This window comes from Triticum aestivum, chromosome 5D, assembly GCF_018294505.1.
Source record: "Triticum aestivum cultivar Chinese Spring chromosome 5D, IWGSC CS RefSeq v2.1, whole genome shotgun sequence".
Classification (NCBI taxonomy): domain Eukaryota; kingdom Viridiplantae; phylum Streptophyta; class Magnoliopsida; order Poales; family Poaceae; genus Triticum; species Triticum aestivum.
Window position 1 is genome coordinate 57492240 of NC_057808.1, and position 27657 is coordinate 57519896.

The window sequence follows — 27657 nt, forward strand, 5'->3', positions numbered from 1 at the left end:
CCTTTCCTGTCAGTCGCTAATCTCCGCTTGCTTTCTTCCTTTGCTGTCAGTCGCTTGGCTTATCTCGGCTTCCAGTCAAAGGAAATAGTAATTGATATGCTACCTCACACAGGTTGGTACTGGTCTTTATCCTGATTATTGTGCCTGTCATATGTATTGGTAATTTGGTATTGTGCTACTGTTTGCCGATTTCATAAAGGAGTAATTTGGAGCCTGAACTCGCAGGCAAATCATTACATCGGGTGATTTCAGTAGAACTGCACAAAATGATCAGATGGACAGGTACTTATGCTGCTGCTATGTACTCCAAAGTTCACTCAGACAAGCATCGATGTTGACAAGAAGTGCCTATATTCATTCGAGTATCAACCGGCGTCAACCAATTGTCAAACTCCAAGTATTAGGAGAGTGAACGCCAAAAATATTGCTTGGTGCATAGCCCAGAAAAACGCAGTCCAGTCTTTGGTCCCAACTTGTGCCTTTTGGTTATCGGCACATATGGTAGCGAACTATATGGCATGGAGTCTAAAGATTCCAGACAAGTTGGTTGACGCGTATATTCATCTGGCACTTAATCAGTCTGCACGCCAAGGATGCTCCATTTCAGTTGAACTGCACAAAAAATTTGGGTGGTTCATTTTCTCAACCGCCTCCTTTCTCGTCTGCAATGTAGAATTTTGGCGAGATACAGGACCAAGATGAGCCAGTAAACTAGTTGGATGAAAGTAGTGGCCAAGTTGCTCAAACCTCCCTCGGCACGAGGCCACTATTTGAGGATAAACCTACAAGCAAAGTTCAGATTGTCTGTGCTGCCTCTTATGTACTCGAAAGTTTACTCGTACAAGAACTAATTTTAGCAAGAAGTACCTCCGATTGAACACCATTTACCAGTCTGTACCCTAGGTAATTAAAGTTCGTCCATGGATCATATTGGCTGTGATCTCAATCATTTGGATGCATAAACATACTGAACATGTGTATATCTGAATCTTTTTGTGAATTATGTATGAATATTGTCGTGTGATCTATCAATCATTTGGATGCATAGATATGCTGAGCTTGTGTATATATGAATCTTTTGAGTTGTTGATAGTGAATGTTGGCTATGAATATGAACGTGTCCTGTGAACCTGAGTTTGATATGAATGTTTACCTTTTCTGTTGTATTTGTGTGTGAACTTGTTAGTATGCCTACTGTGGGGTATAAAACGCAGGTCTCTTATAAAAGTAATGCTGTGTCCAATTTATGTTTTCCCTTCTAACCACATTATATATATTTATATTATTACTATTATCGTATATTTTATAGAGACTTATATATACATTATAAAAACATCCCACGTGTTATTAACTTATAAAAGTAAATGTTTAACGGAAGTTGGCAAGGAAAATCCTGGTTGTTTTTGACTCACAGGCAAGGAAAATCCTGGTGATTGCGTACAAAAGCTTGCGAAGATTTTAAGGACCAATTTAATAATAACGCGCTCATTTTTATTTTGAGCAATAACTCGCTAATTTCTTAATTATATATATATAATGTGCCTCTCCGGTTTATTCTTTGATATTAATTGCTCCTTCTAACATAACATTATATATATAACGAGCCCACCTAATACGTGTATTTCAAGGAAGTGCAAATGGGCTGGGATTTCTTAGAAAATATAAATGGGCCTGATTGACGCGAAATTATTTGTTCACCCAGCCCAGCAAATGGACTGTACATTCTAGAAAACATGGGTTAAATATATGCCACATTTTTGCAGGCTGACATGTGGGCCAATAGGTCGAAGCCTACGCAGGGCGTTGTCAACTTGGTCAACAAATGATTGTGTCATCCACAGCCATTGGATTTATATCCAACGGCCGGCATGCACCTTCAATCTCTCGTCTTCTTCCTCCAGCGTCGCCGGGACCGCCTGGTCCGGCCTCCGGCGGCTAGCGGCTCTGCTTAGCACGCATCGCTGCGAAGCGCTACCCCACCGCCGGCCAGGCTATCCCTCCACCCCTCGACACCTCCTGTTATTCTCCACAGACTACAGCCCCACGCCGCAACAGAACCAGTTATAACCCTTCTCCTCCTCTCAATCTGCGACTCCGCTGCCGCGTTTTCCCATCTCCGAGTCGTTCCCGTCCGGGGCCTCGCCGTCGTCCACCGCCTCGCTGCGTTCGGTGCGGCGTGGTCAACAAACGAGAGTCATCGAAAGAGGACTGTACGTGGAGAGCCTGACGGCTGGGACCCACGAGGTCCATGGTCGCACGCAAGGAAAGTTCCTCCTTATTAAGCTGAAAAAAATGTTTCCTCCACCTGACAGCTGGGACCCACCGGCTGTATCTTCGCACGGAAGGAAGTGCCTCCTTGTTTTGCGAAAAAATTATTCATCCCGTTGACAGCTGGGACCCGTCAGATTTGGTGACTGACTTGTGAGCCTACTAAGCGGACGTGTACGCACGGCTTTGTCAACTTAATCAACAAATGATTCTAGCAGCTGGACCATTGGATGTTAATCCAACAGCCGTGCTCCTTCTTCAACCTCTGTTCTTGCTCCTGTCTCCCGTGGGCGGCACCGCGGCTGTGCTGCCGCGCACCCGAACGAGTGAAGTTTCCCACTCCTCTCCATCTGCGACTCCACTACCCCGTCTTCCCCATCTCCGGGTCGTTCCAGTCTGGGTGCGCTCGGCACGGTGTGGTCAACAACCGAGAGTCATCGGAAGATGACTGTACGTGAGAGGCTGACAGTGGGGACGCACCACGCCCATGGACGCATGCATGCAACGGAACGCGGCGAGGTCAATGTGGTCAAGGAACGACTTCCATCGAAAGTATACTGTACGTGGAGAGTCTCAGCTGGGTCCACGGCCGCAGCGAGTAAGTGCCTCCTTATTACGCGGAAATAATGATTCCTCCAACTGACAGCAGGGACCCACTGGACGGGCCACCGTATTTTGTGAAAAAATGTTTGCCCCCTGACTACTGGGACCCACCTGACAGGCCATCATATTTCGCGAAGAAAAATGTTCCCCCCGCTGTCAGCTCGGACCCACCGGAAGTGCCTCCTTATTACGCACAAAAAGATGAATACTCCCCCGGCTAGCTGGGACCCACCTTGGTGGGAGGCTGACTTGTGGGCCTACTAAGTTGACGGGGACGAAGGGCTTTGTCAACTTAGTCAATATGAACGATTCTAGCTCCAGTGACCGTACGATGTCCATCCAACGGCCGTAGTGCTTCTTCAACCTCCGGTCTTCTTGCTCCAGCCTCCCAAAGTAGCGCTGGTCGTGCCGCATGCTCCTGCCTCCCGTGGCCGGCTGTGCTGCCGCGGAGGCCTCACCGCCCCCTACTATTCCCACCGCTGACCAGGCCCTGCGGCGACGGCAGCCTCACACCGCAGCCGAACCAGTGAACCCTCGTACTCCTCTCCGCGCGGGCTTCCACTGCCGCGTCTTCCCTGGCTCCGCGTCGTCCCCTTCCTAGGCCTCGCCACCGTCCACCGCCGTGGTGCTCTCCGTGCGGCGTGGTCAACTTGGTCAAGGAACGAATTCCATCGGAAGAGTACTGTACGTGGAGAGGCTGACAGCTGGGTCCACGGCCACAGCCCAGTTTTTTGTGATTTGCCAAGTAAGTCGCTTTGTCAGGCCTGTTGGGCTGCAAATCTTTCAAGACAAGGAGAGCTTTTATTCGGCTGGCCGAGAAAATGGCCCATTAGTAATGAGATATGGGCCGTACATTTTTAAAACACATCAAACCAGCAATTAGTTTCAAATATCTTTTTTTTCATTTCGAGATTTTAAATTACATTAATTTTTATGCGTGGAGAATTTGTTGGATTTTATATTGATATACATTTATTTTTAAAATTAGTTTGAATGTGAGTCGAAATTTTCGGGATTAAAAACAGTTTGGACTGCACCGAAATATGCAAAATTTCGTATAATTTTTTAACCGTGGCCACAATATGGGCTGTAATGCTAACAAAAAGAATATGGGCTCCAAAAAAACCTTAATAATTAGCAAATGGGCTGTAAATTATTAGAAATAATGGCAGATGGGCTGTATGCTGTTTTCCACAGATTTGAGGCTTTCCTAAAAAAAGGTTGACGCACAAGCAGTGACTGTTGGATGGCCATCCAACGGCCGTCGTGCTTCTTCAATCTCTGCTCTTCCTGCTCCAGCCGCTCAAACAAGCGCCGGCGGGACTGCCTGCTCCCTCCTCCCCGCGGCCGGCTCTGCTGCCGCGCAGGCCTCACTGCCCCACCGTACTCCCATCGCTGGCCTAGCCATCCCTCTACTCACCCACACCTGCTGTTATTCTCCGGCGACGGCAGACGAACCAGTAAACCCTCGTACAGTCGTACTCCCCTCCGCGTGGGAAACAACTGCCGAGTCTTCCCTGCCTCCGTGTCGTTCCCTTCCTAGGCCTCGCCGTCGTCCACCGCCCTGGTGCTCTCGGCGCGGCCTGGTCAACGTGGTCAACGACCGACATGCATCTGAAGTGGACTGTACGTGGAGAGGCCGACAGCTGGGTCCACGGCCGCACGCAAGGAAATGCCTCCTTATTACGCGCAAAATAATGATTCCTCCACCTGACATCAGGGACCCACCGAAAGGGCCTCTGTATTTCGCGAAAAAAACGTTACCGCCGCTGACAGCTCGGACCCACCAGCTATATCTTCGCACGCAAGGAAGTGCCTCCTTATTACGCACAAAAAAATGAATACTCCCCCTGTTAGCTGGGACCCAGTATAGTGGCAGGCTGACTTGTGGGCCTACTAAGTTGACGGGGACGGAGGGCTTTGTCAACTTAGTCAATATGCACGATTCTAGCTCCAGTGACCGTACGATGTCCATCCAACGGCCGTAGTGCTTCTTCAACCTCTGGTCTTCTTGCTCCAGCCGCCCAAACCAGCGTCGGTCGTGCCTCGTGCTCCTGCCTCCCGTGGCCGGCTGCGATGCGGCGGAGGCCTCACCGCCCCCTACTACTCCCACCGCTGGCCAGGCCATCCCTCTACTCACCCACACCCCCTGTTATTCTGCGGCGACGGCAGCCTCACACCGCAGCGAACCAGTGAACCCTCGTACTCCTCTACACGTGGGCATCCACTGCCGCGTCTTCCCCGGCTCCGCGTCGTCCCCTTCCTAGGCCTCGCCGTCGTCCACCGCCCTGGTGCTCTCGGCGCGGCGTGGTCAACGTGGTCAAGGAACGGCTTCCATCGGACGTGGACTGTACGTGGAGAGGCTGACAGCTGGGTCCACGGCCACAGCAAGGAAGTGCCTCCTTATTACGTGCAAAATAATTATTCCTCCACCTGACAGCGGGGACCCACCGGACGGGCCACCGTATTTCGCGAAAAAAAGTTTGCCCCTGACTGCTGGGACCCACCAGCTACATCTTCGCACGCAAGGAAGTGCGTCCGGGCAAAAAAATGATTCGCCCCCTGACTGCTGGGACCCACCAGCTACATCTTCGCAGGCAAGGAAGTGCCTGACAGTCGGGACCCACCTGGTCAAAGCGTACGTAGCGTTGTCATTCTGGTCGCGAACGTGTATGTACATATATACTGGTGGATGTAGAGGCGCGCATGTGTCGTAGTAGAGGCGCGTACATGTCGTAGTAGAGGCACGCACGTAGAGTGTACACGTACGTACAACGGCCAGGGTGCAAGAAAGAAATTACGGCCACGTATGTGTACATACGGGAGGGGTCTCGAACGCCTACTCGCGCATACGTACGGCCAGGGCTCGTGTACATGGCTGGGTCGGAACGGAGAAACAGCATCGTGGTCGTGTTCATGGGGAGGCAACGGAATGCGTCGTGTTCATGGGGAGGCAACGGAATGCGTCGTGTTCATCGGGAGGCAACGGAACGCGTGGGAGCCAACCGGCTGGGTCGGAACGAAATGCGTGGTCGTGTTCATCGGGAGGGCTTGGACGGAACAGGCGATGGAAACGAGGCATGGCGTACCGAACAATGGAGGAAACGGACCTCCTACGTTCGGAACGGGGTCTTGTTGATCGGGAGGGGTGTGGCGTACCGCAAAACGGAGGAAATAGACCTCCTACGGTCGAAACAGGGGTCCTGTTGATCGGGAGGGGTGTGGCGTACCGCAAAATGGACGAAACGGACCTCCTACGGTCGAAACGGGGGTCCTGTTGATCGGGAGGGGTGTGGCGTACCGCAAAATGGACGAAACGGACCTCCTACGGTCGAAACGGGGGTCCTGTTCATCGGGAGGGGTGTGGCGTACCGCAAAACGGGACTCCACGGGATACTGTTCATCTCCACCGTCGACCTCCTCCAGCCTCCACGGGCTACCGTTGACCTCCTCCAGCCTCCACGGGCTCCTGTTCATCCAGCCTCCACCGCGCGCTACTCCACCGGCTACTGTTCAACCACCCCTCCACGGGCACCCCTCCACCGTCTACTGTTCATCCAGCCCTCCACACCACGGGGTCCTATTCAACCACCCCTCCACGGGCACCCCTTCACCATCTACTGTTCATCCAGGCCTCCACCACACCACGGGGTCCTGTTCATCCAGAGGCAACGCCACCGCTCACTATTCATCCAACCCCCCCCCCCCCCCCCGCAACGCTCACTGTTCATCCCAGAGGCAGCATCGATCGGCTTCAGTTAGCAGCAGTAGCGAAGGAATCGCTCGATCGGGTTCAGTTAAGAGCCATCGATCGATCCCTCGGATTCAGTTACGCGTAGCCTGCAGTGCAATCGCTCGGGTTCAGTTAGAGCCCAACGCCTCGCTCGGGTTCAGTTAGAGCCAACGCCTCGCACACACGCGGGTACGTGTATGAGAGAAACGCGCATTGCTCGGCCCCCGACCTCCCACCGTAACCGGGAACTCCCTGAAATTTTCCTCGCCCTCGCTTCTACCACGGTTTTTTCCGTCATGGACGGCCCAAAGAATGTCATGCAGCTGCGTCTCCGGCCCGCCCAGGACAGAAAAGCCGATTTTCTGTCATGAATTTTTGTCATAGAAGTAGGAGCCCACCACATCTATGATGATACCGGGTTTTGTCACAATTATCGTCATAGAAGTGTCATATGTATGACAGAAAAAAATTTCGTTCGGCCCAAAATGTCACGGATGTGTCTTTTTTTTGTAGTCCAGTCACCAACATGGATGATTCAATTCATGGGACCTTTTGGGGCAGTTCACCTGAAATGAAGCAATGTCCCATGAGATAGTAGCTTCTTCTTCTTTTTTTAAGAAAAGGGCTCCAGCCCGGGTTCCATTTCCATCAGAAAACGAAACCCGCAGAGCTTCTTCTTCATTAGTTGCAATAAAATTGAGCAACATCAAGGTTGGTCGTGAAGCTCCTAGAGAGTAGGCGGACCAGGACAGCTGCATCTCTAACGAAAAGAAGCAACTTATCTTAATGGGAAATTTAGCAGGACATGAAAAAAAGTGCCATTGATTCATATTACTGGAGGCATTACATTGAAAACAACATTGGTTTAACGTGTCCTTACTTTTAACAGTGCGACTGCTACATTTTACCAGTGGCATTACATAAGAGCGGCTCGGGGCAACAAACATCAGAAGAGGATATCTGGGTTGGTCCCATTTTTGTTCGGTATATAGCCACCTTATACTGTGTGAGGCTAGCAAATCTAGTGCTAGACTTACTCTGTTGACTTGTCCCCCAGTCCCCACTTTCTTTCCTTTTTCAACCAATAGATCGGGTTTATATTGAGTTTGTACTGCGTTCCCTTTATTTCCCTACTAGACCTAGAGACCAGTTGGATAGCCAGTCTCTGCTACTTTTCGCCCCCATTATTTCGTCTTTCGACCAAGTCCTAGATTCAGGTAACAAATCTTCCCCCACCCCCACCTCCTTTCTTCCTTGTTTGAACTAAGTACTACTAGATTCGAGTGCATGAACTAGAATTACCTCTTAACAGTAAAAAATTAGGTGGTTTTCGAACAGCCGATCGATCCAATCTACACGAGGGGGGCTGAGAAATAGTAAAAGATACAAATACAGCGACGTCAGGAGCTCGGGAAGTAGAGCAAGGCCGGTTTCGAAGGAAGTTATACCTGAGGGTCGCCGGGATGTCGCTAGGTGGGCGGCGGGAGGCCGGATCTGCCCACACTACGGCAGCGAGGAAGAAGGGTGGGAGGCCCTCCCTCGCCAACGATGCTTGGGAGAGAACGGCAAGGCACGCTGATTGGGACGCGCCGGCAGTGGGTAAGAGCCTTCGCCGAGGACGACCGCGTGAACGTTGCACCTTCTCACCTTCCCCGGCGGAGAGGATCCGATTGGATCTGTGACCAGCGGTGAGTAGAGAGAGAGTGTGTGGCCACCGCTGTCGTGTTTAGATCTGGAAAGGACGAGACAGTGTGAAGATAACAACACTAGCAAGCAAGCGCGGAGGCTCCTGCCTATAAGTGGAGTACTAGTTTTCTTTTGTCTACCGGCCGGAGCCGTCTTGAGCTCGGCAATGACTGTTGACAAGTCTTCATGCACGTGCCCCGGAGGCGCAGTTGTCGTCATTTTGATCTGAAGCACCGGATCATAACATATAACACGAAAAAATGCCACATGACAAGAAATCATAACCTCACTGCCCAAAGGAGACAAGATGAATCCCGACGGACAAACTAGACAAGGATCAAAGCTCAAATTAAAGATAAACTCGTAGAAAAGGGGTCCGTCGATAGATGTCCTAATTAACATAGCCGGCTTGACCTAGATGGCAGCCGAGTAGTCTTCGTGCATGTGCCCCCAATGACTAGCCCAACTCAGTTGTCGCTGTTTAACCCTCGCAGTGATTCGAAGCACATGACACCTAATTTTGCGAGATGACAAGAAACCTTTTTTTAGATTTTTCACCAGAACTACAGCCCTGTACAACACAGCCTACATGATATGTAGACGATAGCCAATCCAGGCGTGTCTGCTGGAGTCTGGTCACATGCATGGATGAACTGATATTCCGTGTCTTGCAGGGATCGTCCAGGTACCAGCGTATGTACTTCTATTAACTCACCCGACTTGCGGGGCCGGGGAGTGTGCCTATGGTCGGTTCTCAATTGTGGTCCCACATGTGTGTGCAAATGCAATATGATGCGCGTTCCATTCGGAAAGTGGCGTGCCAGACTAACCGACCATCTGGGGTGCGACGCGAACGCGACAGGCATGTTGTATACTCCGTACATGTGTACCGCCGTTTTCTTGAGGCTTTGCTCCATGGCGCAATCCATGGATACAAAATTAGTATATTGTACTATTTAAAAGTCGAGGGCGGGGCTTTTCCCGCGCGGTAGGCGGGGCAGTTCCGCCTAGTCGGTTCAACAGAGACGCGAGAAGATGAGGGAGTAGGCTGCTACAAACGTAGGGCTGTGTGATTTGCCAGTGAGTTACTGCTGGACAGGTGGGGCCCGGTGATTTGACTTGCCATTATCATTTTAACTGTGGCGCTACAACCGGCTTGAGTCTCCCGATTCCTGACCACCTCCATATAGGTGCCTCTCCTGATGCTCCACCATGTAGAGGCTGGCTCTTGCTTGAGAGCCCACTCCTCCACTTTTTCCTTGCCTCTTTCCCCCACATATGCAAAAATGCCATGTAAAGCGGGCTTATAGCCCACTATTGTACTTGATCCTACAGGTGCTAAGCCTGCCACACAGGCATAAAGTCCGATGTGGCAAGTTAATTAAGAAGATAGAGACTAGTTTGGTGACCCCAGGAAGAAACGGTGATAAGCGCGTGTACCTAGATGAAGCAAACTTAGCAACAAAAAACTAAGCACCTATGCATTGGGGACTTGAGTTGCTAAGCCATTTAATGCCCATAGCACCTCATCTAAGCACCATTTCATTGGAAGAGGTCACTCCTTGGCAAATGCAATAAATACTACAAACAAAGAGATAGAGAGAAGTAAACAAAAAATACTCTTATAGCCAACCTTATAGCTAACCTTGTTGTATGAGTGACTAAGTGATGACTATGTATGACATGCCAACATCAGATAGCCTAACGCACCGTGTTAAATCTCCAAGGGCGCGACCGCCCGAGCGAGGCGACGGTCGTGGTAGGCGCGACCATGATAGGATATTCACCCATAGGTATAGAATCACGCCATGCAACCGTTCGATATCAGATCCAAGGGCTCCCGGAAGCCCGTATCATGGGAGAATGGAAAGCTTCGTATCACCTGTAATTTTCCCGACGCTTGACATGACATCGAAATCCATTTAATTGGGCGTCGAGTAGACATGACATCTAATTGGGCCCCCATAGTACTGTGCATGAATCCATTTATCCACCAGGCAAGCCACTACCCTGCCATTCGCACGCGCCCCCCCTCGACATTTTTACAATCGATAAACCGCTCCTAGTTGTCCCGTCCTTTCACATTACGGCAGTTCCACTAATCCTAACCCTCCTCCCAAATCCATGGCGTCCCAAATCTCCATGATCGGTGATGAGTACAAGGTTAGAACCATCACTGGCGATGAGTTCGACGTCATCTACACCCGTTCTTCCGCAACGGTGAAAGAATGCCTTGTTCGTAAATTCAAATGATGAGTGGGTCGGTGGGCTAGATGTTGAGTACACCACACTCCTGGGAAGCGAGAAGAAACTGAAGGAGGCAGAGAAGAAGAAGCCCGCCGTGATCCAGGTTTGCATGCATGACTTATGCTTGGTCTACCACATATGCCATGCTGACGTTGAGTGCGAGGAATTTAAGAAGATCCTCAAGGGCGGCCGAGTCCAATTCGTTACTGTAGACTTTAGGAACGACAAGGAAGTCCTTGGTCGGATAGGCCTCGTTGTAGGCGACCCCTTCGACCTCCAGAAGGAAGGGCTGGTGCCCTCCCTTGATCAGCCTTCAATGCTGACCCTGGCAGGAGCCATGGTTCATCCTTCGTACGGTGAACTGAAGAAACCTCCGCACACGTTTCATCGTGCATGGCAGTGGACTGTACTAGATATAGACCACATCAACTACGCTGCAATGGATGGCTACCTTTGTTTCAATATCTACAAGGGTTGGATGAAGAGCAAGAGCCAAGTGTGAGGTTCAAGCAAAGAAGTATCGCCCAAGAGGAAGAGGGACAAGGACGAAGTCGAGGACTTGGACGAGGACTTCGAGTAAGGTGGCAGTGTCGTTGCTCATGGTGGTTCTAATGCAGTGTCTACCGGATTAGTTGCTTAGTTTAATTTCTGGTGTGCTTAGTTTTATTTGAGGGGTGTGTTGTGCTGAGCCCCCAGCAGAACTATGTTATGTTTCTTCTCGTTATATTTCGTACATTTCATCTTTTGGTTGGTATAGTACTACCACTCGTTTCTTGACATTATATACGTACAATATATGGCCAACATCATATAGCCAGCAGTTTAGTTGTCAAAGAATTTTAGGGTGCTTAGTTTTGTCAAAGAATTCCAGGGTGCTTAGTTTTATTTGAGGGGTGTGTTGTGCTGGACAACATTAACTTATCATTGTGAGAATCGGCTTATTTTTTTCATGTAACATGGTCAAACGGGTTTGATGTGAAAATAACAATGTCTAATGGCATTTCTGAGCAAACATCTAACTTAACAATGGCATTTTTTAGATATCTAATTGCATTTTTGAGCAGGCATCTCACGGATCGATGGCTTTTTTTGAGTAGTTGTAACTTCTAATGGCAAGATACACAACTAGTGGCATAAATAATAAGAACCCAAGAATTAAATAGGTATGCTAATTTCTTTATTTATACCTTTGTTTGCGAAACAATATACGCTGCCTCCCCCCAGATTTCCTTTACAGAGGCAACATAGAACTATATGAGTGCCCTGTTAAATTTTTGAATTATTCCGGGTTCGTTTGGCCTTTTTTATACATTAATTGAATTCCTGGTCATTTAATGTGCTTAATTCAAATTTGAACTACAAGCACATGCTCCTCTGCACCAAAGTTGACTGAAAAATCACATGTGTGTCCTCGGGTGAATTTCTAGGTCCCATGCAAGAAATGGGAATGAAATTCAAACATCTGGGCATCGTGGTTCGGCCAAGAACATAGAGAAGCTTGGTATTAAAATTCTTGTAAATCCAAAACACGCCTGAAAATCATGAAACTTGGCATGGTGTCATGTCATGGTACTACCATGCTGTGGTAAAAAAATTTGCAGAATAGGAACAAGTTTTGGTATAAGTTTCTTGCAAACCGAAGCTTCTCTCAAGAAGGCTCGTGGTTCTGAGAGGGAACATGTCACCTTTGTGTGCATGGTTCAAATTTTAAATACAAGCACATGCTCCAGCGCACCAAAGCTGGTTGAAAAATCACATGTGTATCCTCGGGTAAATTTCTAGGTCCCATGCCAGAAATGGGAATGAAATTCAAACATCTGGGCGTCATGGCTCGGCTGGAAACATTGAGAAACTTGGTTTTTTAATTCCTGTAAATCCGAAACATGCATGAAAATCATGAAACTTGGCTTGGTGTCATGACATGGCACCAACATGCTGTGGTAATTTTGTTGTCCGATTTGCGAAGGCGCACACATTAACAATAAACAAAGTCATTTTGGAACAAGTGCTGTCATGTTACAATCGGAAACACAAGTATTATTGAAACCGTGGGCGTTATATTTACCATTTGCGTGCCGCCACGCGTCCCCTTTTTTTATTAGCTAGGAGGCGCCATGCAGGGTAGCTATTTGAGTACGGGAGGCGTGCGATCAGACCCTTGCGCGTGCTTATCGGGAGGAGAGCCCTTTGACCTCCATCTGTCGTCCACCTCTATCCCAAGGTCTCCATTAATGGTGGCCGAGCCTCTGTTTAATGGCGTGGCAATGTCTCACTCGACTGAGATTTAAGAGAGAAAAAATAAAATCTGAAAATAAAATTTTGCACGGATCTTGATGTAAGATCCGACGGACCTATATAGCCTCTACTACGACTTATATCAAGACTGATGAATATATATAAGGACGACGAGAGTGGATAATAATTGTCTTACATAATTAGGAAGATAATTTAAAAAGCCACATGCGGCTACACCCAAAATACACAAGGGCAAAAGAAGAAGGAAGATGCATACAACGATCTGGCTCGCTGATCTCTACTTTCTTTATGCGCTGCGGGAGCCCGTGATCTCTTTCATCAGTTTCATGTCCTTAATACGCTGCTTGGCAGCATCCATGGAGTCCTCCACCAGCCTGTTGCGCTCGATGCAGAGCATGGCATTCTCGTCCATAAGTTTCTTGATGATGACGCTCGTCCTCTGCAACAAGGCAGCGGTCTCCTCCTCCTGCTTCGCCCTTCCGGCGATCTTCGCCCTCAGCAGGTCGCGCTCGCCCCGGAGCTTCGCATTGCCCTCCCCTAGTTGCCGGATGACGCCGGTATCCTCGTCCTACATCCTCGCCCAGCCGGAGATCTGATCCATCTGGCTATGGACTATCGCATGCATGCGCCTATAAGAGTCCTCGCCTGCCCGCGAGAAATTTTCCTAGGCCGCCACGGCACGGCGGGACCTCCCTGCTGCTTCGGCGGCGCGGCGGGACATCTCTGCTGCTTCTATGGCGTGGCCGGACCAGTGTGCTACATCGGCGGCGCGGTGGGACCTCCCTGCTGCTTCGGCGGCGCGGCAGGACCTCTGTGTTGCTACTGCTGCGCGGCTGGACATGTCGGCTGCTTTCACGGCGAGGCGGGACATCTCTCGTGCTTCCTCTTCCATGCTCACCTCTCCCTGGTGGAAATCGCTCGACCCAGAACTCACGCTGGCTATGGCTTGATTGACTTGATTGTTTTTTTGTGGATGAGGAGTTGAGGAGGAATGTGCAGTCATCTTAGCATAGTAGTATTTATAACCGAGTACTACTAATACGCTCCTAAGTGGGAAACTGTTTAGGTTGTGATCGGTGTGAACAGGTTTGCTATTAAATATAGCGTGGTAGTAGTAGTAATTTGGAATGTGACGAGAGGCGCTCATAATTTATTGACGGTTCTAGTTTCGAAGTGCGGCACTATTCCCGGATGGCGTAATGTCGGCACGTTTTCTCGGCCGTGGTGTAGCATATGCCATGGTACTAGTTCTTTTTCTACTGTTGTGTACGTGCAAAAACTAGCACCGTCGGATACATATCTTACACTTGGCATTCGACAGGAATAGCCTCGTGGCGAGCTATTTTTTTCAGACGCATTACACCTATCTCTCAGGACTTCTAGCACGCACCATCACTGCTCCCTAGGTTGATGCCACCCACATACAGTTGTACTCTGAGAAGAGGTGCACGCACGCACTCGTCCTCTCTCTCACACGCATCTGTAGCTACGAATTGTAGTGTTCTCAACCATCCGATTGGCTCTATCATAGGTTTCACGTTGCTCCTTGGCCTTGAGATTGAGAAGTTTAAAAAGCGGAGGCTAAGATGGAGGCGCGAGGTTTTGGTTAATGTGCGGGCCGCACACGGCACCAACACGACACGAGCTTCGTCTGCCTAGTGCGCATGCAGTCGGGTGAGTTGTCCAAGTATAGACACAACCAGGCCCTCGTTGGTATCCGCGCCTTGTCTTTGGCTGGTCATAGTGGAGAGTAGCATAGACTAGTTACTAGTCTATGTTACTAGTACTACCTTCATAGTGGGTAGTGTCATATAGTATATGCATAATTTGGCGACGAGCGCTCTCTATATGTACCACCTTTTTTCTTTAGTTATATCTTGTTAGTTTTGCTCCATGGCCCAATCCATCGATACTACTACTGTACAAATGTATACACTTTCTAAAAGGCTAGAGGGCGGGGCAGTCTAGCTTGGTCCTTTTCACGAGAGACGAGGGCCTTCGTGATTTGACGGCTCATTACTGCCGGAAGGCGGGGCCTTGTGATTTGACTGCTAGTATAATTGTGCCGACGACCTGAGGAGGAGCAAAGAACCGTGTGGTATACTCAAGTTTTCCACTGGAGTACGACGGAGGAGCACGAAAGACGGCAGCCCAGTGCCATATCCTCTACTCTCTACTCTTATTATATATTACTAGCAAGAGGCATTGTTCTATTGGTGATAAAGAATGATCTAATTTGCTAGTCATCTCATTTTTAGCATTGTTCTATTCATGCCTCGTAGAGAAGGTGACACGTGCGGCGAAACACCCGAAGCAAAATAAGAAACACAGGAGCAAAAGAATAAGGAGGATTATCACCCCCAAAAATAGAAGGAAGACGCACACACAAGTCTGGGGCGCTGCTCTCACTACATGAAGGGTTGCTGGCCGCGGAGTCGTAACTGCTTCTTCATCGCCTCCATGACCTCCATCTCCTTGGGCGTCTCCTCCGCCATCTTCTTCATTGTGTCCATGACGTGGGATTTCTCGACGCGAGCCTTCATCATCTGTTCCACAGTCGCATTACGTACCTTGACAACAGCCGGGTGCTCGATGCGGAGCTTCGCCAACTCCTCCTTCTGTTACATGACGAGGACCTGCAACATCTTCATCGAGGAACTACTATTGTCATGCAGCTTCTTCCAGCCGGCGTTCTCCTCCTTCAGCAGGTCGAGATCGTGGCAGAGCTTCGCCTTGTCCTCCTGAAGTTGCAGGATTTCACCGGTCGCCTTCTTCTCCGAGGCAATGCTCTTCTTCAGCAGCATCACCAAGCCGGCGATCAACTCCCCCTGCTCATTGAGCTCAGCGGGCATGTCGTCGAGGCTCTCCTTCAGCAGCTCCACCAAGCCGTGGATGAACTCCTTTTGGTTATTGAGGTGCTTATTGAGCTGATCGGGCATGCCGTCGAGGGATAACGACTCCAGCGCCGCCAGCTCGGCATGTTCGCCTCCACGTCTAGGGCGCTCCTGGGAGCCATCGCCTGCCCGTGAGAGATCTTTCGAGGTCCCTACGTGGCGGCGAGCCCTCTCTTTTTTCTGCAGCCTTGGTTGCCGCTCCCTTGTTACGAGTAGTTCTCGACCTAGAGCTCTGCACACCGGCCATGGCAAGGACGGACGAAGAAGGTAGAGTAATTTTCGGTTAGGTAGTTCCCCTTTTTATAACCTAAGTACTAGCACTAGTACTAAAACCTGCATAGTGGGAACACGTTCAGGTTTGGTACGTACTGGTAGGTGTGAGTAGGCTTGCACTTAATTGTAGCACTAGTACTTTCGAATGTGATGGGAACAAGGTAAAGATTAATTGATGGTTTTTGGTTTCGAGGCCCGAAACGGCTCCCAATGAGTTTAGTGGAACATAAATTTCAAGTAGACTACACTGCTCAGATGCGTAAATATTATGTTACTATTAAAAATTGGCACAAAATACGAAGGAGACCAATGGAAGTACTACTAGAAACCCATGATTTAACTACTCACATGCGCGAAGTGGAGTAGTAATGTCTTTCTTCCGCCCTCACGTCCACTCAATTTGCATGCGCTGTATTAATTGACCATCAATGAAGTGAAGGACTTTACACGCGTCAAATTATCACATGGGGTGGATCTTGGTACAAAATTGCATCCGCCCGTGTACCCGCGTGTGCGTGCGAGGGAATGAGTGCGTGCTTGGCGTGCGTGCACATCTTCGCTTCGTGCATGTACCGCCAGTGCGGCTCAGGGAGGACGAGTACATTCTTCTGGAACCAGCAGCACGTCACTATGATCAATCCACACAAGGATGTCCTGACAACGCCTCCACATGTGCCACGTGGCTTCATGAACTGTAAGAGAAACACTGTATAGCGTGCCATTGTGTTTTGCACATACTCGAAGTACTAGTAAGGTACACGTGCATTGCACGCGTCAGATTTTGCAACCAAATTATGAATAAATACCACACTGTAGCATGTAAGCTCTGAGTCATATATGCCTGATGTAGACCTTCGTTTAATTCTTATAGTTCATCTCATTCAAAATCAATTAGTTTTTATAAAAAACCTAGGGCCTCTTTGATTCGTAGGATTTTCAAAACGCGGGAATAGGAAGAACATGGGATTAGAGTGGAATGTCGTCTTGAATCCTACAGGATGGTACGAGTGTTTGATTGTGCATAGAAAAAACGCAGAATTCTTTCAAAGAGGTTTGAGTGGATGGGATGTTTCCTATGAAATCTAGTGCAAATGAATCATATGGAAAAATTCCTATGGTTTACAATCCTACGAATCAAACAACCAAGATAGGAAAAATTCCTAAGGATTAGAATCCTCCAAAATTCCTTCGAGAATCCTTTGAATCAAAGAAGCCCTTAATCTATTTTATGATTCATGGAATTGTGCGTTGTAAAGCATAAAGTAAAAACAAATAATGGCAATTCAACTAGAAAAAAAGTTTGGGCAGTTATGATACGGAAGATTCTAGAACAAAGGAGAACCACTGTTGTTTTGAGATTTGTGCATTATGCTTAAGTTCAACCATGGAGTCTGCTAGATTGTACATGTGGCAAAATCCGGTGGGGGGCTAGAAGATGGTGCGAGGGGCCGAGTGGAGGGAGACTATGAAGGAGTGCACAACTGCGAGATCGATATTTAGAGAGAGGGGCGAGAACGTGCGCTGTTGCGCGCAGTGGCGGAGCCATGAAAAATGTCCCATGAGCTAGGGGGCCAAGCATTGCTAATCCTTTACGAGGAAGGGCCAATTCATCAACTTAAACCATTTTTACCAGCAATTGTCTAATGATCACATTCATATTAGCCTCGATATATAGTGATGTTAGGGGGGCAGGGCCCTTGCTGCCCCCTGTCTTCGCCATTGTGCGCGCGTCTGAGAGATGAAGCGGAAGGCATGGATGATGAGAGGGGGGCGTTGGACATATAATTAATGTGGGTGTATTAGCTATATATGTAATCCTATATAGAGAGGTATAGATTGATCGATGTGGACGTGGGAAAGAGGGTGAGATCTCACTAGATATATAGATTGATCGGTTTATGTGGAAAACTATGAAAGACCTAGCTATATACACGCACACATGGAGGAACATCGATCGTTGCGCATGCACGTGAGAGATAAAGAATGCCCAATATGATAGAGAGGGGGATGTGTGTGTGTGCCTTCATGGGAGACCGACCTGAAGAAAAAGATTGCATGTGTGCGATGGATAATGCCGACTGGTAGTGTGTGTGCATGCATGCACGAGAGAAAGTTAGTGGTACAACTATTAAGAGAAGACCAATGTGTGGGTGTAAAAGACTAGGTGAGGTCATAATCAATGTAAAGTTGAATTCAAATATTTGAATAAGAGATCATGATGTTTGAAACCCATGCATGCATGAATATAACGGAGATCTGGGCAGTGTGGTTTGGAAACGAGCATGTTGTAATGTATACACATTGAACAAGGTCAGACTTGTTTGAATTTGAGATGCCGATGGAAGACATCATTTGGCCACATTGCATCCGTGCATGGACACACTATTCTAATTGGAGATGACGGGTGGCTTTCGCATCACATATCTATATCTATACCCCTATATATATATATTATATTTTATATTTTTATATAGTGTGCGGATAACTTTAACTTTGAAAGATAGTCGTTGGATGAGGCCAATCCGATGGTGCAGAGCTGACAAATTTGAGCACTACTGGCCGTTGGATATCATCTAGATTCCACCAGATTTTGCCACATGTACAATCTAGAAGACTCTATGGTTGAACTTAAGCATAATGCACAAACCTCAAAACACAAGCACTTCTTCTTTGTTCTAGAATCTTCCGTATCAGAATGGCCCAAATGTTTTTCTACATGATTTGTTTTTACTTCATGCCTTACAACGCACAATTCCATGAATCTAAAAATAGATTAGCTTTCTTATAAAAACTAGATGATTTTGAATGAAATGAACTATAAGAATTAAACGAACATCTACATCATGCATATATGACTCAAATCTTACATGCTAGAATGTGGTATTTATTCATAATTTGGTTGCCAAATCTCATGCGTGCAATGCACGTGTACCTTACTAGTCTAAATGGTGTATGTGTGTCTGTTGTGCGTTTTAAACACATTGTACGTAGTATACCATACTAGTCTAAATTGTCTTTTTTTGGGTACACGTTAAGCTTGTTCTCCCGAAATTTCAAGCCGCGCCTTGTTATGCCGAAATTTCAAGCTAGCGTCTCTATCTATCATGCTGCGAAACTCCCGCCTCTTCAACCCGCGCCTTGTTACCCCGAAATATTTAAGATAAATCTTTGTCTCGTTGTGCTCCGACAACTCCCTCCATCTCAACCCGCGCCTTGCTATTCCAAAATTACAACGCGCGCGAAAACTCCCACCTCCTATGAAATCCCGACACGCGAAATGCCCGTGATACCCTTGAACCGAAAGAACCGCCTCAAATCGGTGGGGGTACTTTCGTAACTTACCCCACATTTCGGACAAGCGCGTCCCTAAGCCATGGTTCCCCACTCCCATCCCATCCGCCCACCCATTCATACACCGAGGCCGGGAAAACCCGCGAAGCCCCACACCCTCCTCCGCCCGCCACCCAGCCGGGGCCTCTTCCCCGACGACGACGTCCACAGCAACACCTCGACGTCCCTCATCCACCGTACCGGATGAGGATCCGTTGTCGATCTGGTCGTCCCGCCGGTTCAGCCACCCCGTCCTCCACCTCCAAGGAGCTGCCCCGACGTTCCCCTCGTCTTTCGCGCCACCTCCATTCCCACACCGCTGTCTTCACCTGCACCACCGGAAGAGCATCATCATCACCCTTTCCTCGAATGAAGCTGCGGCCTAATCAACGCCACCAAAGAGGTTGTACACTAATCGCCGCATTTTCTTCTTGATTCGATCTCACGGTGCTGCCGGCGCTCGGTCCTGAGCCGACACGGCGCGGCTCCATCCCCGGCGGCGTCGCCAGCCACTTCCTCCACGGCGTCGCTCCCTCGGCGGCGACGTCCACATCAGTAGGAGCTGCTGCTGCTTTAGATCTCACTCGCGCTGCTGCTCTGCTATTGCTCCCGGTCCCCTGCCTGGTCTGCGATTGCTCGCGCTGCTGCTCTCGCTCTTGCTCTTGCTTGCGATGCTGCTCCAATTTAGGTACACTTCAGTCGACTGAATCGACTTCTGGGTCAGTCGATTTTCAGGGGGTGGGGGGATCGCCGGAGTTAAGGAAGAACCAACCGCAGCGGGGAGGGGGGTGTCGGTGTCAAAACCGGCGGATCTCGGGTAGGGGGTCCCGAACTGTGTGTCTAGGATCGATGGTAACATGAGACAAGGGACACGATGTTTACCCAGGTTCGGGCCCTCTCTATGGAGGTAATACCCTACTTCCTGCTTGATTGATCTTGATGAATATGAGTGTTACAAGAGTTGATCTACCACGAGATCGTAATGGCTAAACCCTAGAAGTCTAGCCTGTATGACTATGGTAATGAATATATCCTTTCCGGACTAACCCCTCCGATTTATATAGACACCGGGGGGGGGTCTAGGGTTACATAGAGTCGGTTACATAAGAAGGAATCTTCATAGTCGGTCGCCAAGCTTTCCTTCCACGCCAAGGAGAGTCCAATCCGGACACGGGTATGGTCTTCGGCCTCCATGTCTTCTCAGCCCATCAGTCCGGCCCAATGGATAACAGGCCGGACGCCCGAGGACCCCTTAGTCCAGGACTCCCTCAGTAGCCCCTGAACCTGGCTTCAATGACGAGGAATCCGGCGCGCAGATTATCTTCGACATTGCAAGGCAGGTTCCCTCTTCCAAACTCCAAGGTAGTCTTCAGATGTAATGATTGTATCCGGACTTGTATACACAACTGCAGAGGATATAATATTTCACGAGTTCAATCCGCTGACGACTTTTTGGTAATATAACATCACGCCTGCTCGGCCATTATTTTTGAACCGTTAGCTGGTCCGTCGTCCCACGTCTCAAGACGTGGTTTTATTGGCATGTCTTATCCAAGCGGAGATCGTGTCTCCTTTTTTAAGGGATTCTTGTCAACTCGGACGTGGGTAACCCAACCGTCGTTTGGGTACAACTCCTCGGGAATAGGCAAGTTTTGAGGCCCAGGAGGAGACGTTTGATATTCGCAGCCTTTATATCGGGGTACAGACCCGTCTTTTTCTTTCACGCTTGCTTCTTCCTCAACCCTTACTCCCCCGAGTTCCAACACCCGGGTTTCAGTTGCCCCAAACCGCAATCATGTCCGGACCCAGCCGTCCAGGCCGGTGGGTAGCTTCTTCAGTCACGGAGGGAGATATTGCAAAGCTTCGGGCGGCGAGGTATCTGACCGCAGAAACCCAACATCGGCTTCCTGCCGAGGGGTAGGTTATTCCCACCTCCAGATCCAGCGAGAGGGTCGTGTTCGTGTCCCACTTCCTTTGCGGGTTAGGGTTTGCGCTTAACCCCTTCGTCCGAGGGCTCATGTTCTATTACGGGCTAGATTTTGACGATCTGGCCCCGGACTCTATTCTTCTTATCTCGGCGTTTATTGTCACGTGCGAAGCTTTCATCCGAACTCCTCCGCACTTCGGCCTGTGGCTCAAGACCTTCGATGTGAAGCCGCAAATGATAGAGGGGGAGCAAGCTGAGTGCGGTGGTGCTATAGTGAGCAAGCTTGCTAGCGCTGTTTGGCTGAAAGGATCCTTCGCCAAATCTTCTGATTTATGGCAGCAAGGGTGGTTCTATATCACAGAGCCCCGCGGCTCCAAGTGGACAGTTGCGCCTGCATTTCGACCCAGCCCCCCAATTCAGCTTGCATCGTGGATTAATAAGGGGTTGGACTGGGGATCAACGGACGAGGTGCGAACTCTGCAAAGTCGCATCCAAAGCCTCATTGAGAGGGACATCAAGTTTTTCAACGTTGTTCAAGTAATGTTAGTTCGTCGGACCCTGCCGCGCCAGCGACGGCCTCTCCGCCTGTGGGAGTTCAATCCAGAAGGGCCGCGGACTCTTCAGCACTTCTTCGGCTCTACGCACGAAGGAATGTGGAGATTATTTTTCGGGAAACGGAGGCAATGGCCGGACACCACCGAAGATGTCGGCCTAGACTGTAACCATCCGGATACCCCGGTAAGTACCCGTTTGCCGAATACCTCATAATCAGATACCCCGTGGCAAGATACTGACCTAATCATCCTTTTTTAGGGCTGGATAAAGAAGGTGGAACGGATTAGGTGTCCGGCTCTCCTTCCCCAAGACTCGGCTAATCCTGTGCTAACAAGGATGCTGGCCTCGGCACCATACCAGGCACCGGCAAGGGAGGGCGAAGAGGAGAGCGGGAAGACCCAGGATGACCTTATTCCGGAAGTAAGTCGGATACTAAGTCCGGGGAAATCGACCTTTCCTCGCCTGAAGATAGAGGCGAAAGAGGAGCCAGCATCCCTTCTCCGAGTAGGAGGAAAAGGGGTGCCTCCGAAGGCTGGGAGGGGCAATCCCCCAAAAGGAGCAAGATGCCACCGTTGAGCGGCTTGGGTTTGGAAAGCGACGCCATCGAATAGCTCCGACAAGGGGATGAGCCCTCGGCCAAACCATAAGTGAATCCGGAATACTTTGATAGCGTCTCGTTCCTTTGCCGTTACCGAAGATATACGTAATGCGTCCGTGTATTTTTACAGGTTGGCGCAGAATGTTTCTGGGCAATCCTCTTCATCGGGAGGTCTCCTCCCAGAGATGATGGAGAGCAAGACGCCTCCCCCAACCCCCTCACCCAATAAGGCGGATGACTCTGAAGTGTCGTCGCGGAGGGTTCTTCTTGATCAACAAGTTGCACAGGGGATAAAAGAGGCAGTACCCGAAGGTGGATCTCCGACCGTCCGAGATTCTGGGGCTGATAATAAAGGCCCCGGACTGTCTGGCTCGCAGCCGACGGTGATTCTGGAGAGGGGTGAATAGATTCCTTCAAAGGATGGCGGTGCTCCTAGAGCGGCTTCCGGAGGCCCGGAGGCTCCGGATATATTGCGGGACATGTTGTGAAAAGCATCTGTCTCTGGGGAACAGCATACCTTGATGGGTACGGTGGTTGAGAAGATTTTTTCCGCGGAGAGCGGATTGAATGAAGCCTTCATGAGCCTGCTAAAAGGCTTCGAGGTTTGTGATGTAATATTTTCAGCTATGTTTTATTTGCAAAGATGCACCTGTGTGTAGGTAGTAGCCCCTGAGACTCGGGTTGGCTTCCACTGGGAAGCGAATCGGAGGATAAAAAAGGATTACTCAAGGACTGATCTGATGAATTTGAACGCAGGTTGTTTCCCCCTTAGCTACTTCCCAGACTATGGATATTGCCGAGCTGCAGCGGAAGCTTGACGTAGCAGGGGATGACCTTGCGTTAATCAATATGCGTCTTGACGAATCGCAAGGTATGTATTTGGGGCAATCCCCATAAATTTTTTGGTGGTATAACCATGATGCTAAAAGTTGTATGATGGAATATGTGTGGCTGCAGATGGTGCTGCCGCCATTGAAGTTCTTCGAGCGGAGCTGGCCCGGGCCAAGGAGCAGGCCCGGTGTAGCAATGCGGCTGCCAAAAAGGCATCGGCTGAATTAAAGGCCGAACAAGCTGCACAGCGTCAAGATGAGGAGAAGATATCCACGATCACGCTCGAACTGGAGAATGCTACTGGCCGCTGTGAATTTCTGGAGAAGAAGAATAAAGCCTTAACGGCTGAACTGGACAAGGCCTTACAAGAGGCGAGAGAAGCGCGGTCGGAATCCAGAGCAACCCGTGAGGAGATCCGGCAAGCTAGGGAGACTGCGGCTGGTAAGCCGTTTCTGCTGCAAGCTAAGTTCGGTGATCCGAACTATGCTCAGCTTAACCAAGTGTGGAGTTCTCCGGATGAGTTTTTAGACCTGCCGAAGAGTTCTTCCGATGCGGTGCAGTATTACCAAGCGCGGGATGGGTACACAACGGAGAAGCTTTTTTGGTCGCAGTTTGGCGCATCAAAGCGCCCTCTGTTGCTCAATGAACAGATGTCCCAGTGGGCCGAACTACAAAGGATATCCGGCGCTGCCATGAAGAACTTCATAATCCGGTTGTGGCCAACCGAGCCTGTTCCGAATAGCTATTTCGGTTTGGTGCAAAGGCTTGTTGACGCGGTGCCGCGTATCGACCCTGTGAAGCGGTCAACGTGCATTGAGGGTGCACGGATGGCTTTTGCCCGAGTCAAGACATTCTGGGAGAAGATGAAGGCCATCGATGTTGCGACGAAGAGTCCACCCAAAGGCAAGGACCGTCCGGAACCGGACCATTATTTTGAAGACGTCCTAGAGGCCGCCCGCTTGATAGAGGGTCAGTGCTCGAAAGACATAATGTTTGAGTGAGGTGTATGAGAATTGTAAAAGACAATTTTATAGTTAATCTATTTTTATGTTTTGCTCGAAAGCTTGAATTCCTCCTGTGCGGCCGTTTTAATATGATCTGAAAGTTTTCCAGTCGTCGGCTTCAGCCTCCTCGTAGGAAGTACGGGGGTGTTCGAAAAAGCATTTAATCACTCTTTATCCAATGTCTTGGTTCATGAAGGAGGTGATAATGCGGCGAACCAGGCAATCGGACTATAGGGCGTTAACACTTTCACTTAGCCATAGGAGTTTTATGTTGGGACTACGACATAGCCCCTGGTATGTATGCGGCGTATGGTGCCTTACATATTTGATCTGAAAAAGATCCCTCATGTGACACGGAGAATTGCTAAAGATTCCAATTAGTCGTCAAGTGGTTGACCAGCTCTCGCCGCATCATGACAGTCAGTTTTCGGCTTTCTCTACTGAGGTACTTGACTAGATGAACCGGAAGCACAATCGCAGTAGTTCTCCCTTTACTACCCTAGCCGATAGAGCGGAACATAGGGTAGCAAGCACAGGAGCCGGACAACCCAGCTATTGACCCAAGACAATGATTCAGAGCTGATGCATATAAGGCCAAACCTGCGACGCCGAAGTACGCTGTAGAGTTGTTCGGGCTTTTGCTGGCAACTCATTTGTTCCCATACTGGGCCCTTCGCAGGTTATGCCAAGGTGTATCTGTGAAACAACCATGGGAGCCGTTTTTTATGGCGAAACAACACGGATGATTAATTCGGATATTGTTTACTCGGAGCTGAGCGATATGCCAATGATTACTTATTATATATAAAAGCCGCCCTCCCGGCTATTTGACATGCTCGGGGTCGGGGGCGGAGGAACAGGCATAGTACAGGCTCAAAATAGAGAGTGCGGTCTACAAAAAGTTATTTTGGACCTCCTGTCGCACGTCTGCGCCGCCGGTCCTCGGCGGGGGGGGGGGGGTCCTTGATGGAAATAGCCCCTTAGGTGAGTGTACGGATCCGAACTCCGATAGAGCCAATTTCAGATGTTTGTCCTGTTCGTCACCTGTTTCTAAGGGATAGTGAAGGAAAATAAAAAAGAAAAAGGATAAAAAATGTTACGGGGATGCTTGCAGCCTTGTCCGTAGTGTGCTTCCGCCAATGCCCATGCTATTTTGAGTGCGTAGTGATGCGCGGCACAAAGTTTGCAGGTGTACGAGGTGGGCGGCGGAAGCCGGACTGCTATTTTCGCTTCGGAAGTAGTTGATCCTCGGGTGGAAATTGCTTCTGACCCCCGGTATTTCCTTGGTGAACCTCTCCGTCATCCCTGTCGCCTGGCGGCCTCCTCCCCTTGTGTTCGGCGTTGAGCTTGCCGGCCTGTTTAAAGACCCAGCAGTTTCTGTTAGTATGATTAGCTGGCTTATTGGGGTGGCCGTGAATCTGGCAGGGTCGGTCCAATATCCTGTCTAGGTTGGATGGTTCGTTTCGTTTCACCTTGAATGGCTTCTTCCGTTGGCCGGGCTTGGGATTGCTAAATCCGGCGTTGACCGCTGTGTCGTGTGATCTTGCATTATCATTGCGACTGTTGTATTTGCTTCGTCGTGGCTTGCCGTTGCCGTCTCGGATTTCAAAAGTGCCTGGGTCGCTGGCGTTGTTGCTTCTACGAGCGAGCCAGCTGTCTTCTCCTGCGCAAAAGCGGGTCATCAGAGCAGTGAGGGCTGTCATGGATTTAGGTTCTTCTTGACCGAGGTGGCGTGCAAGCCATTCGTCCCGGACACTGTGTCTGAAAGCCGCGAGAGCTTTCGCATCCGAACAGTCGATGATTTGGTTCTTTTTGACTAAGAACCGAGTCCAGAGCTTCCTGGCTGACTCTCCGGGCTGCTAGACAATGTGACTTAGGTCATCGACATCCGGTGGCCAGACATATGTTCCTCGGAAGTTGTCGAGGAAGGCCTCTTCCAAGTCCTCCCAGCTGCCTATGGAATTTTTAGGCAGGCTGTTTAACCAGTGCCGAGCTGGCCCTTTTAGCTTTAGTGGGAGGTATTTAATGGCATGGAGGTCGTCCCCACGGGCCATATGGATGTGGAGGATAAAATCTTCTATCCATACCGCGGGATCGGTTGTTCCGTCGTATGATTCAATATTGACGGGTTTGAATCCTTCGGGGAATTCATGATCCATTACTTCATCGGTGAAGCAAAGCGGGTGTGCGCCGCTTCTATGTTGGGCCACACTGCGACGTAACTCCGAAGGAGTCCATTTGCGGTTTTCGCCTCGGGCGTGGCTAGTTTTTTCACATCCGAATAGGTAGCCATCGTCGCGTGTCGAGGCATGCCTTCGCGATCCGTAGATCGGTCTTGCGTGTCCTGCTCTACTGTCCAAGTCCCGTTGCAGGTCGTCTAGACAATCGTGAGCTGCATTATTCTTGCCTTTACGGTGAGGTGGGGCGGTCTGGTGTTCGGCTTGGATTGCCTCTTTATCCGGACAGAGTTGTCGGCGACCTGCCGCATTGTGTGATGATTGTACGGGCTCCAACGCCTCGTCATTGAACTGATGTATCGATCTATGCTTCGGGTAGCTTTTGGCTGAGCTACTAAGGCCGTATTCTTCGGTGACCAGGACTTTGGTCCATCTATCATTGAGTAGGTCTTGGTCAGCTTGAAGCTGATGCTGCTTATTTTTCAGGCTCCTTGCAGTAGCTATTAGCCTGCGCTTGAAGCGCTCCTGCTCGAGGGGCTCTTCGGGTACGATGAAGTCTTCATCACCGAGGCTTACCTCATCTTTGAAGAGCGGGAGATAGTTGTCGTCCTCCGAATTATTGCTGGGCCGGGCCTGTTCCTCGGGGCCGGCTTGCCCATTTTCCTGTTCCTCTTGTTCGGATCTTGCTCCAACAGGGTCTTCATTGTTTTCGGCGTCGTCCGGAATACTATGTTCTCTGGTGTCAGCGTTGCGATGTGACTTGGAGCGGTGTTTAGGGCGCTGGTACTTAGACTGTGTCCCAGGAGGTTTATTCTCAACTAGATCTCCTTTGTCATCGTCGCAGGCTTTTTTAGGTGTATCAACCATGTATATGTCGTGCGAAGGGGTGGTCGTCCCATGTCCGGTGACTGGTGGGTCTTGGCCTTCTTCCTTGTCGGCATCGTCGTCTATACCGTCAATGTCTTCGGAGCCATATCCAGGCATGTCGGTTAAGTCCTCGACAGTGGCTATGAACTGGGTGGCGGGTGGGAAACGAAATTCTTCATTATCAGCCTCTAGCTCGAACCGGACATAGTTCGGCTGTGAATCTTGGCCCGTACTTCTCTGCTTGTTTGGCTGTGAGTCTCCCGCCAGGGACAGGTTTTTTAATGAATTTAGCACATCGCCAAAGGGCGAGTGTTGGAAGATATCTGCGGCGCTGAACTCGAAGATCGATAACCGATCCAACTCGGTGTCCGCGGGCGTGTGCGGTTCGGAACTTATAGCCGGAGACGA